Genomic DNA, 19,099 nt, shown 5'->3' on the forward strand with positions numbered 1-19,099 from the left:
TACAACCATTGTTAATCTCCCTCAAACAATATTCCCAGAGTGTATCCCATGTTACTACTCTCTGCTTTCCAGACTGCTGACCATAGTAGGAAATTTTTAATTTTGTTTGTTAAAGTTTGGATCTATTGGTTATATTGTTATTGACTCTAGCTCGAATATTTAGTTTTGTCCTATTTATTTTCTTATTAAACTATGTTTTAATGGGCCTCAAAATTCTGTGGCAGGTTTTTGGTCAAGTTGTTTATATTAAAAAGTATTGATTTTAAAAACTAATAACAAACTGCAATGCACACAGAAATAAAAAAAGTTGGTCCACAAAACATTATTGTTTTCTTTTGAAGGTTTTATGGTGCATCATTATCATTAACTAGAACTGTACTATTAAATTGAAATGGCCAATTGAGTTAAATAGTTCTTTTTTTTTTTTAAGCCACACCTGTTGGTGCTCAGGGGTTACTCCTGGCTCTGATCTCAGAAATTGCTCCTGGAAGGCTCAGGGGATGGAACCAGGATCTGCCCCAGGTGTGCTGTGTGCAAGGCAAATGACATACCACTGTTCTATAACTCTAGTCCCATATTCAAACAGTTCTGAGACTTTTCTTCCATCACTGATGAAGGCTATTTATTTAGTCTTCTGAGCCTTCTGGGCTAACATTTTTTGAAACAATTTCAGTTCAAGGTGCCTTCTTGTCTACTGCATTGATGACACCCACAGCAACAGTCTGTCTAATGTCAAGAACAGCAAAACGATCCAGGGGAGGATAGTCATAGAAGTTCTTAACACACATGCACTTGCCAGGCACCATATCAACAATGGCAGTATCACTGTACTTCAGAAATTTAGAGCCATCTTTCATCTTTTTCCCAGAATGATAATCAGTTTTCTCTTTTCCTTTAGCTCAACAAACATGCAAACAACGTGAGATGTGTGACGACCCAGTGCAAGTGCATAGCAGATACTGATTTATTCTGGATGCTTCAGACTAATCACCTGAGCAATAAAGTCTGCTGCTTCCATTTGACGGTCATTTTTTGCTATCAACAGCCACATTGCCAAGATGAACATCTTTAACAGATATGTTCTTGACATCGAAACCTGAAACTACATTGCCCCACTAACCTACATTGTTCACTAAGAGCTTCTAGGAGCATTTCAACAGACTTTACTTCAGTTGGAATATAGACTGGAGCAAATGTGACCATCATGCCAGGTTTGAGATCATCAGTCTCATTTTGGCTAACAGAGACGGTGTCAATCAATACCTCCAACCTTGTACACATAGTTAAGGGGTAGGCTCAGGTGTTTGTCATTTGAACAAGTGGGTGGCAGAATGCAATCCAAGACTTCAAGCAGTGAAGTTCCACTAGGACTGCCATCTTTATGGATGATTTTCCATCCCTTGAACCATGGCATGTTAACACTTAGTTCCATGCCAAGTCACAGTTTCAACCAGAAATTGGCACAAATGTTACAGTGTCTGGCTTTTAGCCAATTTTCTTAATGTAGGTGCTAACTTCCTTAACAATTTCTTCATATCTCTTTGGACTGTAGTCTGGCCCAGTGGAATCCATTTTGTTAGCACCACCACCAACAAGGTGCTTCACACCTAAAGTGTAAGTCAGAAAGGCATTTCTCATGGGTCTAACCTTTCTAGGAAATAACAGTCTCAAATTTACCCACACCAGAAGCAACCATCAAGACAGCACAGTCAGTCTGAGTGGTGCCCTTAATCATATATTTGATAAAGTCTCTCTGTCATGGAGCATCAAAGATTGTCACATAACACTTGCTGGTTTCAAATTTTCAAGGGAAATATCAATGGTGATACCATATTCATGCTCAGCTTTTAGTTTATCCAAAACCGAGGCATTTAAGGAGCCCTTTCTTATCTTGTCAGCCTCCTTCCTGAATTTCGCAATGGTTCTCTTGTTGATGTCGCCACATTTGTAGATCAGATGGCCAGAGGTGGTGGATTTGCTGGAGTCAATGTGCCCGATGATGACGATGCTCACGAGTATTTCTTTTCCCACTTTGTCTTGTGTTTAGTTGTATAGTTTTCATGAAAACTGTATTTTGGTGGCAAAATTTTGTGGAAAAGGAGTTCTGACTTTTCTTAACACTACAAATGCACCTGAGATTTCATGGTCCCTACCACCCATCTTTTCATATTTGTGTTTTTTCTTCACTCAATTTGTTTCCTTCTTCTCACTATATGCCATGGGGCCAAGAGTGTTCTACACAACCCCCTTTATATCATCACTTATATCTACATATAAGTGATCCCATTCTGTTTATATCCTTCATATTCTCCATTATTTCATTTAACATAACTTCCATTTACATCTATGTTGCAGCAAATTGCATTATTGAGCTATTCCTTGAAGTTATGTAGTATTCCATTGTATATATGTCCATATCTTCATGACTCACTCATTTTTTGTTGGACATCTAGGTTGATTCTAGCTCTTAGCTATTGTACTGAGTAATTCCATGAATATTGGTATGCATACATCCTTATGCATTGGTGTTTTCCTTTCCTGGGAATAGACACCAAACAACCTAATTGCTGGATCATACAGCAAATACATTTGAGTACCATCCATACTGTTTCCATAAGATTTGGAGCAAGTGACATTACCACCAGTAGTGGATGAGAGTTGTATTGCATGACACCCCACCAAATTGTTTCTCATATTTTTAATATGTGCCACTCACACTTGTGTAAGACGAAAGATATCTCATTGTTGTCTTGATTTGGAATTCCCTAATGATAAATGAGGATGAGTAATTTTTATGTTCCTTTTGTCAATTTGTTGAACTTCCTCAGAGAATTGTCTGTTCTTTTCCTCTCTCCATTTTGATGTTTGGGTTTTTTTTAGATTTTGTGAGGTTAACCTTTATGAGTATTTTGTATAGCCTATAGATATCAACCCTTAATCTGACGTGTTGAGTATAAATATTTTCTCCCACTCATTTTGTTGTCTTTTAGTTTTATCGCATGTTTCTCTTGCCATATAAAAATGTTTAGTTTGTTATATTATCCAATTTGTTCAGATATTATATAACACTTGCCTTTGGCATTCTGTCATTAAAAACTTTCTTTGAGGTCTATGTTTTTCTTAAAAAAAACTTTATGGATTAAAGTCTAATCTTAAGGTTTCTGACCCACTTTGAACTGACTTTTGTGTGAAGTGTGAGCTATAGATAAATCTTTAATTTTTTTTATCATGGTTACCCAATTGTCCCAATACCATTTGTTGAAGAGAATATTTTTATTCCACTTCATGTTCTTGTGTCCTTTACCAATGATTATTTTACCATAGACTTGAGTATTTGCCACTATTTATTCTATGCTGAACCTATGGTCTGAAAGTATGTCTTTTTTATAACACCATGTTGTTTTGATTACTATGGTTTTATAGTAGAGTTTCGAGAAAGGTAATGAAGTGCCTCCCAATATCTTATTTTCAAATATTGTTTTGTATTTTATGGTTCCACACAAACCTTATAATTGATTGTTCTAAGACCAAGAAGAATATTTAATGAATTGAATAGGGATTTTATTGAATCTGTATAGTAATTTAGGAAGATGATAATTTTGAAAACATTGATTCTTCAGATTCATGGGCATGACATATTATTCCATTTCCTTAGATCTTTTATTTCTTTGAGTGCTTTATAATTTGTATGGTATGTATGGTTCCCTGAACACTACAATAGGTCTTTCCTGAGAACAGAAGCAAATGTGATGCCAAGTAACTTCTCTCTCAGTAAAGATAGTTTTTAATATTTTTAATAAAGACCTAAACTGTTAGCCTCTTCAATTTCTGTATATGCAGAAGTTAAGTAACAGCATATATAATATTATTATTTGTAATAAAGAATGTCATGCTTACAATATAAAAAATTTGTATGGTATAGGTCTCTTGCCTCATTGGTTAGGTAGATTCCTAGGTACGTAGTGGTTTGGACACTATTTTAAATGGGACAGACAATATGACTTCTTTATTCTTTGAGTAATTGTTTGCATAAATAAATTAAAATATCATTTGTACATTTATTTATTAGCCAGCTAGTTTTCTGTATTGGTTTATTGTTTATAGAAGTATTTCTGTGGACTCTAGGTTTTCTCAATGTATATCATCATATCATCTGCAAATAGAGATAGTTTGACTTTCTGTTTAATAATTTGGATTGCTTTGATTTCTTTCTATTTTTTGATTGTATGGTAGAATACTATGTTCAATAAAAGTGGAGAAAATGAACATCAATGCCTAGTGCCTGACCTCAATGTAAATGCTTTCAGTTTATGACCGTTAAGAATTATGTTGGTGGGGACTGAACACTTGGTCCAGGAGACTGGGACCCCCCAGGCCAGGCGGGTCTTAATGGCCGGTACTGGCAACTTGGGCCCTGGGGGGGCAGGCGGAGGAGGGAAACCCCTCCCTTTCACTTTTCAAACTGGAGAGGGAGCTCGAAGTTGGACCCAGCAGAGCGCACATGCCAGGAAAGCCGTCCCTCTGTTTTTCTGGTATGTTAGGGTCGCTGGTCAGACAGCGGGCTACAGATCTCCTGGTCTGAACATTTGGTCCAGGAGACTGGAACCCCCCCACACCAGGTGGGTCTTCATGGCCATCCCTGGCAACTCAGGCCCTGGGGGGCGGGGTGAGGAGGAAAACCCCTCCCATTCAATTTTCAAACTCCCCTATGTATATTGGACCCCCTGTTTTGTTTGCTAGTAATAGTATTTTTCAAAATCGCGCATGCCCGCAGGACAAATATACTTTTTAAGCATTATCCAAAAATGTTCCTGATCCTAGGAATAGAACCAGGATGCCCAAGATTCTGATAAAATACTAGACAATAAAGGTACTTTATTGTCTAGTCTTTTATGTATTGCCTCTTCCCTCACCCCTTTGTCTCTCCTACCTCCTCATACCCAAACCCTGAAACATTATCTTCCCCTTATTCAACCCTCCTTATCCTCAGTTCCTAATTGGGTAGACACCAAGACTGACCTTCTGCCCCAACACCACCATCCAGCTCCTCATTGAATGACACCCTCTCAGTCCCCAGCTCATGCTATACTAACAACTACAACCAACACGCCTGTTGACCCATGCTTGGTGGCCCCTCATGCCCCCATCAAACTATGGACTGTTGCATGATACCGGAATCAGCTTCAGCATAACCCCTAGTTCAAGGACAATATAGGGTTCTGTAATGCCACAAAACTTATCACCTGTTGTCTTCAAATACCCTTGTTTTCATTCTTTTTTTTCTTTTTAAAACGTAAAAGGGTCACATGTATCTCTTTTGTATATCTCAGATGTATTCCTTTAACATCTATAACTCTTTTCAAATATCCTCATATAGTGACAAGTTTGCCCACTAGATTAGTTATTTGATTGTTTGATTTCCCCCCGTGAGATCTGTTTTATGAGCAATACTGGTAGGAGAGTAACTCTGTATAGATTTCACATTTATACCAAGTTACGGGAAATGTTGGACTTTATTTGTTGGCCCCCAGATGCACAAAAAATATCTTGTGGCATTGCTTCTCTTTTGCATAGGCACATTAAAATGGGAAAATAATACATATGCAAACAAGTTCTTATCTAATAGAGATGGGAACACAAATTTGGTAATGTAATTAGGCCTTTTAACCTGAACATTGGCATAATGATTTGGCTCAGGCCTCAGAAGAATGGGCATCGCCCACACACACATGAACTACGGAAACAACCACAATTGTCTTTAACATTCCCAGGATCCAAGCCTCTACCAGAGAAGACCTACCACTGCTTTGGCATTGACTTAATCCAAAGAGTACTCCCAACATCCAGGCGACTCAGCAACAGTCTGCATACAGAGCAGATAGCTCTGCATTTAATGATATGCTGAAACTAGAGGACGCTCCACATCAGTCTGACATTGACAAAAGAAATGCACAGAATCCAGAGTCTTTAAATATAAAATTCTGATACCAACTATAGCTAAAGTGTGAAAAAGTTTCACTGGGACCTTGAGAATGACTGGAGTTGGATAGACTGGTATGCCTGGAACCCAGAGTCTGTCTTATGCCAATAAATTTCTGGGGTGAGGTCTTTGTGTAATCAGGTCAAGGATTTTTTTTCCATTTTCTCCATTTTTCTGGACCTATGCAAACATTGGTGATTGCCAGTATCACACCTTTACTATATATTTTTTACTCTTATCCTTTAAGGAAAAAAATACGACCTACTGAACTTAAAAACAAATTACTGTAGTAGAATGCCTGTCTCGAATACAGGCAGGGGATGGGAAGGGGGGAGGGGTAATGTTGCACTGGTGAAGGGGGGTGTTCTGGTTATGACTGTAACCCAAATATGATCATGTTACTTAAATAAAAATATATTAAAAAAGAATAATGTTGGTTATTGGCTTTATATATATATATATATATATATATATATATATATATATATATATATATATATAATTTGTTACTATCTTGTGGAAGCTAAGGATTTTAATCATGGATGAGTGTTTAATCATGTTGAATGCTTTATCTGCGTCAATTTATATGATAATATGATTTTTATCATTTCTTTTACTGATGCAGTGTATGATGTTGATTGATTTGCATGTAATGGACATCCTTGCATCCATGATGTGAACCCACTTCATAATAATATATATCATATATATTTCTGATATGCTGTTGGATTTGGTTTGCTAAGATCTTGTTAAAAATTTTGTATCCCCCAAAATAAAGAGAGAAAAAAAGAGGAGCTGGAGTGATGTAACACAGCAGTAGGGCATTTGCCTTGTACGTGGCTGACCCAGGACAGACCTGGGTTCTAACTCTGGCATCCCATATGGTCCCCAATCTAGGAGCAATTGAGTGCATAGCCAGGAGTAATGACTGAGCATCACTGGGTGTGGCCCAACCCCCCCCCAATTATTGTTGCGTCAGTGTTCATCAGTGACATTGGTCTATAGATTTCTTTCTTGGTAGTATTTCTGTGAGCTTTAAAAATGAGCATAATGCTAGCTTCATAGGAAATATTAGAGAGCATTCCCATCTCTTCAATATTTTGGAAAAATTCAAGGATCACTGGTAGTAATTCTTCTCTGAATGATGAAATATACTTGTAAACCCGCTGGTCCTGGATTTTTATTATTGGGATGATAATTAATTACTGTTTCAATTTCTTTGTTTATTATTGGCCTGTTTAGGCTATTTTCTTCTACTTCATTTAGATTTGGGAGATTACATGTTTACAGAAATCTGCTCATTTCTTCTAGTTCCTGCTTTCCTCAATTCTTTGAACTGATTCTTTGTTTCTATATCATTGATTACTGCTCTGGATCTTACTATTTCTGTTTTCCTATTTGTGTTTGTGTTCCTTTGTAGTTGTTTTTTCAGATGTTTAAGGTCATTGATTTTTATCATTTTCTTCTCTTCTTATGTAGGCCTGTATCACCGAGTTTGCCCCCAAATCAGTGCTTTTGCTATTTCACACAGTTTTGTGTAATTTGTTTGTTCATTATCATTAGTCTCAAGAAATTGTTTCATTTTTTCCTTGATATCCCCTTTGATCCAGCTCTTATTGACCAGTATGCAGTTTAGTCTCCAGGTGTTAGATTTTTCTCTACATCCTCTTTTTATAATCAATATTGATTTTTGTGGCATTGTGGTCTGATTGAATTCTTGGTCTGATTCTTATGTTGTTGAATTTTTTTAAATTAGAATTATTTCCTAAAATGTAATCTATCCTAGTGAGAAGAATATATATGTATATATTTGTTGAGGATGAAAAATTCCAGTATAAATCTATTAGTCCCAGCTCTTCTAATTTCTCATTTCGGGACCTTACGTCCTTCCTAATTTTCTGCCTAGTGGATCTACCCAATGGAAAGAATGTTGTGTCATTCCACTCTTTTCTTTTTTGGGGGACGGGGGCACAGCTGTTGACTCTCAGGGTTTACTCCTGTCTATGCACTCAGAAATCACTCCTGGTTTGGGGGACCATATGGGACGCTGGGTGATCGAACTGCGGTTCATCTTAGGTTAACGTGTGCAGGGCAAACACCTTACCACTTGCACTACCACTCCAGTCTTTCCATTCTTTTCTTGCCTAGATCATTTTATAAGGGAGAAATTTTTCCTTATTTTTTCCCTTTATATTAAAGTTGTCTATTCTTCCATAATGCTTTAAGGTGTCCTTCATTCTCTTTGCTTTTTTATTGTTCTTGTTGGCACATTTTTTGCCTCTTGAATTTGTACTTTTCAGAGTGGAATATCTCTCAGCTGCTTTCTCTCTCTACTTGTTCTTACCATTTCCCTTTTTCCTCCCCTTGTGGTTTTCTATGATTAGCTTGTTTATCTTGTCTTTGTTCATTTATTACCATATATTTTCTTTCATCTTTTTTGTCTCTCTTTTCTGTTTTGATGTATTTTTCAATCAATGTTGGCTTGAAAGTTGTTTTAAAATTTATCTACACAATTCTCCACTGTATAGTTGGCTATTATAGCTTGCTAACAAGTTCTTTACTTCCATTGATTTCATTTGTATGGATTCTATCATCTTCTGACAAGGTTTATCTTTGAGTTGGTTGAATTGTTCATTTGTTGGCTAAATTTCACTAGCTAGTGCCTCCTTAATTTCTGCTGTTAAAGTACTAGGTTTGGATTTCAAGTTGTCATCTACCTCATTGATTAGGTTCAGGACTTAAAGATTTGCCTAGATTTTTCTCCATATCCTCAACTGCTGTTGACCTCCATAGTTTCTCATTGTTCTTTGTGTTTTGTGGCTTGGAATGACAGAGTTCCAGGTTCCCTATCACTTAACAAACCTGAGCTATTGTATTTATTATACAAAAGGTGGCTACAAATACATCTGTCTTATGGGTAATTTTCCTAAACATGCAAGGTTTGTTAGTATGAAAAAATACTGACTAATTACTTGGTTTGGTAGACTGAGTTTTGAAGCTATATATCATCTGAGATAAAGAAGTGCTAAGACCCACTTGCCATAAATATTTAATATAAACTGTGCAGTTTGGGTATAGGATATTAGATTGGTTAATAGGTTGCACCTAGATCTTGGGGGAAGATGATCAACAAGTCTATTAAATTTCTTTTGAGGTCAAAATCTTGGGCATTCCTGTTTTCCCCAATGTGCTTTATAAAAACAGATTTGATATTAAAGTCTTTAATATATTTTGAATTCAATTTGTGTTTTGTGTAACACAGTGTTCTAATGATATGATCAAGAGAGCTGTGTTCATATCAACACTTTTTCTATCATGTCATAAAAAATAGCAGTAAAGTAGTTTTTTTTATTCATACTACTGAATTTTATCCATGCTAACTTTTCTTTTTTTCCCTGCCAATAAATTCCCAAGGTAACTTTTCAGATGATCACTATTTTAACATTTGTGCATACAACTATTGCCCTTACATGAATGAGTGAAAATTTGAGACCTGCAAACATTTGGCAAATACAAAAAAGATAGATTGTATATTGAAATATATGACCATTTATGCTCTCTATATATTTGCACTTGAATTTTTAAAGAAAATCACATTTTTATTCCTGATAAAGCAATTGTATAGTAATATAGAAAAGAGCGTGATGAAGCAGAAAAAGCTCACAGATGCTTGTCAGAAAAGAAGCCCTTTGGTAGAAAAAAATGTCAATTTTGCATTGCAATTCCAAGGACATGAAATCCACTGTGATTGGCCACATGACTCCCCTTAGACCCAGCTGAGATACCGTTGCCATAGCATTGAAAGGTAAAATTTAGCAACTAGCAACTCTCTTCAAATACTATCTGCAAAATGCCATCTACCTTTAAAAAAATCTAAATATATATGTCAAACAAATCTTGTATCCATTTAATATTGATTACTAAGTATGCATAGTTATTTAAAATAAATATAACATGACATTTTTGTTTGCTACATTTATATTGTTTACTATAATAAAAGTGTATTTAATTGTGAGTGGATTTGTTTAATGAGAAAAAATTAAAGGCCATGTGTGCAAGAACATTTATAAAGCAACTTACTGAACCTTTCCACTATCCCTAAGTTTAAAAGTTGTCTAATATTATTTAGGACATAATGAACACCAAATAATTATTTTTCCTTAGTTATAGTGTTTATAGTTTCTCTGAAACTGATAACATATTTAGTATTTAATGCCTACTAGCATGAATTCTAAAAATAATTACCTAAAGTTAGATTTTCAATAGTGTATATTATGTGAATACAATTTGATTTTATCTTAAATTTTTGAAATGGTCATTTCTTAACTAATACAAAACTGTTTCCCATACTATAAATGAGAAAAAATATGAGCAACTTAAATATCCTAAGATATTATAAAATCTCTTCTCTCCTCAATGGTTGTGTCTAATCTGTCTTACTAGTTGCCTCTAAGTAATTTCCAATAAAAGAATGTCACTCTCTGAATTTTTTAAGAATTTGTTGATATTTAATCTACCTTTCATACTTTGGCAATTTTATAGTTCTCAATACAGTTATAGTCATAACTATAAATAGTCAGAAGTCAGATGATTACATTTAAATAAAGTAATTAACAGCCTAAGAATCAGCACAGATAATTCATATTTTTAAAAATAGACCTTCTAGACAAAATTAAACCACAGTAAATTTTATTTTTTCCTCTTTTAAACTAGGTAAACAATTATATTAGTTTTCTGGCATTTTCAGAGTTGTAGCATTACTTTATTTTTACATATTTATACATTGATTAAAGATTTTTTAATTTTTTGTCTAAGAGAGCAAATAAAATAGTATTTTCTTCTAACTTATAATACAAAAATAATTTTAATTAGTGTTATTTTCTTATAAATTTTAAGTTAAATGTATAAGTTTGACATTTGCATTTATGTTGATAAGTTTAAGTACTTTGTGTATTACAATCATCATATTGAAGAGTAGTAAACAGTTCAGTCTTAATTTGAAATAAAGATGAAGAAATATTACATTATTTACTAGTTTGTACATAATAAATTTTATATCCAAAACTTGTATATACATTCTTTAAAATATATTTTGGGCACTGTGGTTTACAAAACCGTTAATGATATGATTTCACACATAAAACATCCCAGCATTACATCTTCCCCCAGAATGTCTACTTCCTTCAAACATGGTTCCAATACCTCCTTCCATTTCCTACTGGTAAACTTCCTACTGTAGCCCTTTATATGAACTGATTGTCCATATATTTAAAGATCTGATTTTCAATTCCATTTCGTTCGTTTGAGTTCTATTCTATTACAGTGCATGTGGTTTTATTATTAGAGTTTTAGAACATACTGTATTATATATATCGCTAATATATATCTAATATATTTCAGACTTTTAGAATGTAGTTTGAAGTTAGCAAAATAGAAGTCTTCCATATTTTTTCCAATACTTTTTTAGTATTGCTTTGTCTATTTGGGTAATGGGTTGTTATTGGTGGCTATAGTTATTACTATATTTAAATTTCAACAGAATCTATGTTTTAAAATATTACAGGTACTTCATAGGTATTCTGAGATATGGGGTTACGGTACATAGCAACAAAAGATCACAATTAGTAACATATTGTAGGCATCATTTGTATATAACTTTTTATAAGGCTTCAGTATATAAAATCTATTGATTCTGCTCTATTTATTAAACAGTTTTCATATCTATAAAATACACTGTGATTTCATGGAGATTATGATTGCATGAATCATGAAAACATGTTATCTAGACATTAGATTGAACTTATGTCATATCAAAAGGAACAACCCCACCAACTGTAAGATAAATTAGAAATTAACCATGATGAGTATGGGCTTTCTAGACATTTGATTTTGCTCTTGTCATATAGGAATAACCAACTTCACAAGTTGTAAAATAATATAGATTTTAATTAATAATCATGAATAACCTAATTTTAAATTTTCTTAGTACTATGTTATGGGATAGATAGTACAGTAGGAAGGTTGCTCCTTGCATCCAACCAAACACTGTAAATTCCCAGTAACAGGTATTATGTTGCATCTGCATAATGATTAAGATTATTTTGTATATTTTTCAATATTAATGCTTCCCGTCCATTATCAGAGAGTGCATTTGTATTTCTTCACATCCTCTTTCATTTTTAATACTGTCTTAAAGTTTTTTTATGAATATTTAACTTTTTGTAAAACTGATTCCCAGATACCTAAAGTACCTTTCTTTAAGCAAATTATTTACCTACATAGTTATTTCCTTGCCCATTCACCTACTTATCTAACTAGCTAAATAGCAAAGTAACTTTCTGAACTTACCATTATTATAGTACATTCCACATAAGCACCTACCCTTTCCTTAATTCTACTTAAGAAATCATAGTATTGAGAACAGTTTTGTAAAAACTTCATTATAAACTCATTTTTTCAAATGTTTGCTCATATAATATTTCAGTTAGATAAACAAACATCATAGCACAATATCAAAGAAAGCTAATGCATTGTAACAAATACAACATACTAAAATGATCATTTAAATACTATAATTTTTAGACATAAATGCAAAGTATTGCAAACAGAACGTTACTCCTAGAAGTTCTCTAAGGGTCGTCTGCAGTGTTGGTGATAGGCCCACTTTGCATCTTGGAAGTTTCTTAACCCTTGTACTATACCTCTGTAACAAACTTTAAGAAGTGTCAATATTTATTACTTTAATAATGAAGTTACTGTGTTTCTCACTATCAAAGTGTCAGAGGCCTTCCACCACTGGTTTTATGTCACTTTTAGTTCACTTATTCCTTCCAAACCCAACCCTCCTGCTGTGTTAATTCAGTTATATTTTTAAACTTCAAAATTTTTAGTTGATAATATTATCATCTTGCTTTGTTTTGATATATATATTATAGATGAGCAAGATGATCTGGCATTTGTTCTTCCTCTGACTTACCTCATTTAGCTTGGTAGTATACATACCACTAAGTGATATAAATAAATAAAGTCATGTTAGGATCAGTAAAAGCTTGTAGGCAAAATCATTTCTAATTTTTTGTGTCTAGAGAAGGAAGCAGGCTTCTGTGACTTTTCAGGGCCCTCGGGGTATTTTAAAATGTAATACTGCAGATCCATACAGCTGTGTTTTGAAAGTATACGTCTGTTGACTTTTTCAAATATATAATATGTTATCTAATTACATTTTTACAAATTTTCTAGGATAGTATAATCATGATGATGATTATAATTATAATCATGATCTTTCTTTTGTAGATGATGAGACCATGGCTGAGTACACAAACTAACAGTTAAGTTGTTATTGAATACATACATACTTGCCGTTACAAACCATATGATATAAATTTTGGAAATTTGACTGAACATAACAGCTTGACAACTTTTCACCTAATTTGTAGTATTGGAAGAGTAGTAGTGGTAGGAATTGATATGCTGAATTCATAAATTTCAGAATTATGTATGTGGAATGTATTGAATACAATACTGAGCCAAATAGAGCATTTGAAACATGAAGGTCTCCAAGCTGATCAAATCAGAGATTTATGAGATATGGGATTAAGGTACATAGCAGCAATAGATCACAATTAGTAACATATTGTAGGCATCATTTGTATATAACTTTTTATATGGATTCAGTATATAAAATCCATTGATTCTGTTGCACACTATTCATTAAACAGTTTTCATATCTATAAAATACACTGTGGTTTCATGGAGATTATGATTGCTTGAATCATGTTATCTAGACATTCGATTGAACTTATGTCATATCAAAAGAAACAACCCCACCAACTGTAAGATAATTTAGAAATTAACCATGATGAGTATGGGCTTTCTAGGCATTTGATTTTGCTCTTGTCATATAGGAATAAACAAACTTACAAGCTATAAAATAATATAGATTTTAATTAATAATCACAAATAATCTAATTTTAATTTTTTCTTAGTATTTTATTATATGGAATCGATAGATAGTACAGTAGGAAGGTTGCTCCTTGCAAGCAACCAAACACTTTAAATTCCCAGCTACACTGCGAGTAAGCCCTGAGCACCACTGGTTGTGGCCCAAAAACTAAAAGAAAATTTTAATTACCTGGTATTGTCAGTTTTAGAGGGACATTACACATATATATTTATTTGGTAAAAATATAACTGGACAATTATTATATAAGTATATTTTATATTTATAATCCCTCAATTACTTATGATGTACTTTACATTATGATTACATATCTTATATTTTGTATTTTATTTATTTTACACTTTATTAACAAAATTTCTGAATACTTTATTAGCTTAATATAATATGTAATCTGATCCATTGTATGCTTCTGAGAAATTTAATAGAAAAAGTGTATAAAATACTAGAAAAACAAAAGCAGTACTTATTAAAAACCATAACTATCTTTGAAGTATATTACTTAAAGCAATAAACAAAAAGATATGTAATGCAGGCTAAGACACAGAGGCTTATGAATAGATGAAAAATCATGGTACATAAGTTTTTGGTTACACAATGTTCAAATTTACCCTTAGCTACTAAGTGCTTTCCTACTGAGAACTGATTTTGATCATCAAAATGTAAGTATATTTATACATGTTCCAAAGCCAGAGATACTCACTACTCTGTCAAAGACATATAGTGACAAATGTCTTGTCAAACAATAAAATTTCTATCTGTCATCAGTCATTCCTAAGAAGAATTTATCTGGGTCCATGATGGACCTACAACAGGGAGCAAGAGAAATAAGTGAACAGGTTGAGCACATTATAAGCCTACAGGAGACTTAGGTTCTATCTCCGGCAACACATGGTCTTTTAAGTACTACCAGAGTAACTCCTGAACATGACACAATGAATAAGTCCTGTTATAATAATTCTTTCATTTATTGACAGGTCATAAAATATTGACTACTTATATTTTAGCTTATTAATTCTGTCTCTATCTTATATGGTACTTTCTTATTCCGTGGATTTTGCCTACATATCATTGTCCACATATTTATTATCTTGACATTACTTTTTATTAGTAAAATTCATGCAATTTATTCTTATTCTTTATAAAGTTTTCTTATTCTCTATATATTAAAAATGTTCCCAATGATAAAACTCACGTAGTAAGATATTTTGAACTGATACTCTGGCATCAATTTGAAGACTAGATTTCTCACAGAAAATTATTATGCTAAATGTGAGTAGCTCAGCTACTAGTTTACTACCACACTTGGCTTTCTATTAGCACATATTGCCTCCTGAAATGGTGCCCAGATTCTGCTTTTCATGTTTCCCCACATCAACCTTCATAAAACATTGAACATTTGAAACACCATCATCTTATGACCAACCAGCCCACCTACTTCCTGTTGGTGGGAAATCCACAGAATCTTTTTGGCTGAGCTAATGTATAAGTATCCTGCTCCTACTGAAATAAAGGCACTCTCTCTCTAATGCTGCTATGAAGGGTTACTCTATGACTCCTCATACCCGTCCCCTCCATCCACTCATTGCTACTGCAATAAGAAAAACTAGCCAGAACCAGAAGATAGCACCAATGTATTCATTAGCATCAATTCCTATCTCTATTGTCACTTCCAGACTTACTTTCCTTCCATCCAAATTTTTCCATCTTTTTGATTGACATTGATAGTTTTGGTGCATATAGTCCCTCCCCTAGCTACTAATAAGATATTCCAGATCTCCTATTTATGTTCACATAATATTTTATGCAGTCTAATTATTCCACTACACAACCCACCATCCCAACAACCAACCCAACAAATGTGGCTCACTCAGGTCTGTAATTCATTGTTCAGTTGATTATTTACTGATATTGTTCATTTATTTTTTACTAATTTTTCTATGTTTCACAGGTGACTCCTTTCACTTTGAGCTTGTGCTTTTATGAGTCTAGCGTATTTTTCTCAGCACAATACCACCAATTACATCTGAGTTGCATGACATTTTTACTTGTGGCTGTATTCCTTTGTGCAATATCTGGATATAAGAGCAACCTAAATGACAAAAAATGACTAGATGGAGATCTATTATACAGTCTTACATTTGCTGCTTCATAACCATAAACTTACAGATTATGATATTCAGATTTGATGTATCCATTCCAAGTGTTAATTTTGGAGAAACATGAAGCAATTTCTGTGAAACGGCTGTAAACTTTTTCTGCAAGCAGTCCAATTAGCTGGAATATTTGATCCATTTCTCTTGCCAGCTTTGGGAATAACTATAAAATAAAATTTTATTTTACTGCTTCAAAAAAGCAGGGGTCAAGAATATCGTAGTATAGTGGTGGTACAAAGGAGTAGTATATCTAAATATCCAAACCAAAATCAACAACACTGAAGACAAAGATCAAGAAGTCAAAAAGAGAAACTTTTAGTGAAAAAAAACTTTAGAAAAGAAACTAAAATGTATCTGTCAATGTGGAAATGAGTGGATGTTTGAGAGTTGGTAAACCTGGGAACCCTATTGGAGCAAAGAAGACTCTGGTGATGGGATTGATATTGAAACATAGTCTATAGCTAAAATTCAACTATGGAATGTGAGAGATAGCAGAGCATGCAGGGCATTTGCTTTGCAGGTGGCCAACCAGGGTTCGATCCCTGGCATCCCATATAGTTCCCTGAGTCTTACAAAGAGTACTTTCTGGGGCCGGGCGGTGGCGCTAAAGGTAAGGTGCCTGCCTTGCCTGCGCTAGCCTTGGACGGACCGCGGTTCGATCCCCCGGTGTCCCATATGGTCCCCCAAGCCAGGAGCAACTTCTGAGCACATAGCCAGGAGTAACCCCTGAGCGTTACCGGGTGTGGCCCAAAAACCAAAAAAAAAAAAAAAAAAAAAAAAAAAAAAAAAAAAACAAAGAGTACTTTCTGAGTGTTGAACTCCTAAGAGCCACCTAGTATTGTTCCCAAAACAAATCAAAACAAGCCAAAAAAAAACACCTCAGCTATGAATAACGGTAAATAGATCAATAAATAAGTAAAACTAATAAATCAATAAAATAATGCTCTAATAAAATGTATTAATTAATAAAATAAATAATGTAATAAATAATAAAATAATGATATAAATCTTATGAAATAAAATCAATAAATGAAATAAATCTTATGAAATATGAAATAAATCTTATGAAATAAATCAATAAATAAGTAAAGCTAACATAATACACTGGTAGTGAGATTGCTATTGAAATACTTTATGCCTAACATTAATTTACCAATAACTTTGTAAATCATGGTTCTTTAGTTAAATATTTTTTAAAAGAAGTATATCTTCAACTTCCAGTGTACTGCTAAAATATTAGTATATTTTCTTCTATTCCCTGTCATTAAAAAGCAAATTTTTATGCTTTACTTTCTTTTAACTAAAATTTCTATTTTAACCTGAAACTGTCTCTTACCTTCTACTTTCCAGGCTGAGCCAATTTGCTCATTTCTTTTTCAAGAGAGTATCACGTACTTAAGTGTTTCCCTAGCATGCTTTTCCTTATTAGTATTCAAAACTTGATGAAATTGTACTATGCAGTCTCAGAGTCTCCTCAGGTCATCTTCCTGCTTGTACTTTTCAATTTTACTGTAACCTAATTTAAAATATATATTTCTTAATATTATTTCTCTTCACTTCCTTTGAAAACAGGGGACTTTCAGCTTTGCTAAGTAATAACCCAACTTATCAAAAATTCATTTAATACAATTATGTCAGATCAAATATTGGTTATTTTTTTCTTTATAATTACCATGACTATATGATTTAAATATCTTCTTAGGAAGAAGGAATTATTTTTATTTGGTGGTTCAAATGTTCTTGTTAAGAAAGAAATTTGTTATACAAAGGCAATAGGACTATATAGGCTATCATCACCAAACCATCTTATTACATTAATTTTTATTTAATTTAATTATTTTAAATACAATAATATTGTAGAAAATCAATATGTTTTGATTAGAAAGAACTTGATTTAATTGTATATGTCTACTCATTGGCTATGTTGCTTATGGATTTCACTAAATCTCATTACAGATAGTGACTAGTATATGCACTTTGTCAAATAATTAAAAATATATTTAAATAGTTTATATTAGCATTCAATACCATTTATAAATCAGCTTTAAACTATCACAATAAAGCTTTCACAGTAATAAAGGGTAGTTTAAAATGGTAAATTAGACAGCACATAAAATATATTCAAAATAACTTTTAAATGCAAATTGTTAAGTAATATCTAAGACATTAGGAGCAAGGGCCGAAAGTATAGAACAGTGGTAGCATGCTTACTTTGCACGTGGCCAACACAGGTTGGACCCTGCTTTGATTCCTGATACTTCATATGATTCCCCAAGCCAGCCAGGAACAATTTCTGAGTACAGAGCCAGGAGTAACCCCTGAACACTGCTTAATGTGACCCTAAAACCAAATTAAGAAAAAAAAAAAAGAACAAAGAAATAAGGAGCCAAAGTTCATAAATGTTTTATTTCAAAATTAATATAAGGTAAATTATAAAAATAAAGATATAATTTCTCAAAATAAAAAAGTATAAAACTATATAAATAAATATAAATATATATAAATAAATAAATGAATTTGAGAAATTATCTTGGAATTTTAGTTATAAAAATAATAATAAAAATCAATCAGATGTCTCATAAAGTAGAGAAATGTGAGAAAATAGTGAAGAATGAGAAAAATGATTTTTGTTTAAATAATATATACAGTCTTTAAAAATACTACTTACAGTGAAAGTACAGTAGCTTTATGTTTTTTGACTGAAATAAGTAAGTTGAATCAGCTTTGACCAAGGCATATAGTCTTTCAAGAAGTTAGTCATCCATATCTATTACAGAAAATGTGGATGCAAATTTTGATTTGCTAACTTGTAACTAGTTCTTAATTTCAGATTATTTGTGAATTGCTTTAAAACTAAGCTTGATTTTAATAATACCTAGAGGCATTTTATTGAAGCATAAAAATAGATGGAATCAAAAATCATGTTTAACCTTATTCATCTTGTAATTACATATGAATAGTTACCCAGAGTACTTTCAACATATATGCATACATAACCCTCTATAA

At 33.1% G+C, this 19,099-nt stretch overlaps 1 pseudogene; it reads right to left on the reverse strand.

Moving 5' to 3' along the window:
- Window positions 1–674: 674 nt before the first annotated feature.
- Window positions 675–19,099, reverse strand: part of LOC126025878 (elongation factor 1-alpha 1-like) — a 35,262-nt pseudogene continuing 16,837 nt past the window's right edge.

Source organism: Suncus etruscus, chromosome 13, assembly GCF_024139225.1.
Source record: "Suncus etruscus isolate mSunEtr1 chromosome 13, mSunEtr1.pri.cur, whole genome shotgun sequence".
Classification (NCBI taxonomy): domain Eukaryota; kingdom Metazoa; phylum Chordata; class Mammalia; order Eulipotyphla; family Soricidae; genus Suncus; species Suncus etruscus.